Here is a 2,037-nt window from a genome sequence, read left to right as displayed (position 1 = left end):
CGGAACCGCCTTTCCTAGGCTTGTTCGGCCTTTAGGTTTTGGGCTTCGTTCCTTTTGATGGGCCTTCTTAGCTTTATTTGTCCGAGGTCCGACTTTAGGCGTGGGCCTTGGGATGAGGTCGGACCTTTCATGGATTTTGCCGAGTTGGAGGAGCTCGGTCAGGGTATGAACAGTTGTCTTGGAAAAGAAACTCTCCATAATTGGATCTCCTTTGAGCCTTGGAAAGGGGATGAGGAGATCATGCTAGAAATGCTTTCTCATGTTGGACCAAATTAGGGTTTGGACGGATATAGTGACATGTAATCATCCCAACACTTTGATTTGGAAATACATATGGTATAATCAGTGACGACACTTCATCTCTTCCCATGAGCAATTAAATTAAGGAATTGGGCAATTGTTCAAGCTTAGAGAGATTGGATTGCCAAGGAATTGGGATCCAATCACTTAAGATTGCCAAGGAGATCAATGAATGCATTGATTGAGGAAGAGATGAGAATGAACTTGATCCAGAGAATGCAACATCTCCTGAACCCAATGATTACCCTATTTCTGATCTTACCCATTCTCTTTACTTTTTGTCATTTATTTTCATGCTCATTATCCCAAATCCCCATTTAAGATTCTGCACTTTAATTTCTGTTATTTACTTTCCAGTCATTTAAATTTCTGCAAGTTCTCAATCTAAATTCTGTTTAGCTCAACTTGCATATTCTTCTAACTAAAGTTGCTTGACCAATCAATCCTTCTGGGATTTGACCTCACTCTATTGTGAGTTTCACTTGACGACCATTCGGTATATTTGTCGAAGGGAAATTTGTTGAGAGACAAGTTTTCATGCATCAAGTTTATGGCACCGTTGCAGGGGATTGATTTTGAATCAACAATGATTAAGTTTGAAGATCACTAGATTGAGCATTTTTCTTTTTGTTTATTTGATTAAGTCAATTTCTTTTAGTTTGTTTTAATTTCTTCCTCACCCCTTCACCCTCTTTATTTTTTTGTTCTTTCTTTCTTTGATAATTACAATTCTGCTCACTAACATACTAACTGTTTGATAAGTTACATCACTCACACTAACAATTACTCTAACAAGAATAGTTTCTTCATTTTATCTACTGTTGTGCAATCTGTTTGTTGTATGACAGGGAGAAGAGAAGGAGTTTTAACATCCTTCGATTCAGAACCTGAAAGGACCCTTTGGAGACTAAGAAGGGAAGCAAGAGGGAAAAGAATTATTGGTGCTGAGGAAGAGGAAGAATACTTTGAACCCAATATGGAAGAGATTTTGGAAAATAATCATGAAGAAGAAGCTCACAACCATGCTAGAGAAGGCCATGCAAACTGTGCTGGGCAAGAAAGGAGAGTTCTAGGCTCCTATATCAATCCTAATCCAGAAAACTGTGGAAGTAGCATTCAGAAGCCCACCATACATGCCAACAATTTCGAACTAAAACCCCAGCTCATCACCCTTGTTCAGAACAATTGTTCATTTGGAGGAAGTGCTCAAGAAGACCCCAATCAATATCTAACCACCTTTCTGAGAATTTGTGACACTGTGAAGTCTAATGGAGTCCATCCGGATGTCTATAGGCTGCTCTTGTTCCCTTTTTCACTCAGGGACAAGGCATCCAAATGGCTTGAATCGTTTCCAAAGGAGAGCTTAACAAATTGGGAAGATGTGGTGAACAAATTTTTGGCAAGATTTTACCCTCCTCAAAGGATCAACAGGTTGAGAGCTGAGGTGCAAACTTTCAGGCAACAAGATGGTGAGACTCTTTATGAAGCATGGGAGAGGTTCAAAGACTTAACAAGAAGATGCCCACCAGATATGTTCAATGAATGGGTTCAACTTCACATCTTCTATGAAGGTCTTTCCTATGAGTTAAAGAAGGTTGTGGATCATTCATCTGGAGGCTCTCTAAACAAGAAGAAAACCATTGAAGAAGCCATAGATGTCATTGAAATAGTTACTGAGAATGACTACTTCAATGCCTTTGAAAGAAGTAACACCAGAAGAGTAATGGAGCTGAACCA

At 39.3% G+C, this 2,037-nt stretch overlaps 1 non-coding gene across 1 annotated transcript; it reads right to left on the bottom strand.

The window, feature by feature from the left end:
- Positions 1–1,729: 1,729 nt before the first annotated feature.
- LOC130978688 (small nucleolar RNA R71) lies at positions 1,730–1,836 on the bottom strand. The gene has a single exon (XR_009086307.1). It is a non-coding gene; the product is annotated as a small nucleolar RNA R71 (small nucleolar RNA).
- Between the last annotated feature and the right edge of the window lie 201 nt (positions 1,837–2,037).

This window comes from Arachis stenosperma, chromosome 4, assembly GCF_014773155.1.
Source record: "Arachis stenosperma cultivar V10309 chromosome 4, arast.V10309.gnm1.PFL2, whole genome shotgun sequence".
In the NCBI taxonomy this organism is placed as follows: Eukaryota; Viridiplantae; Streptophyta; class Magnoliopsida; order Fabales; family Fabaceae; genus Arachis; species Arachis stenosperma.
The sequence above is the reverse complement of the archived record's forward strand: the minus strand, read 5'-3'. Positions and strand labels throughout refer to the sequence as shown.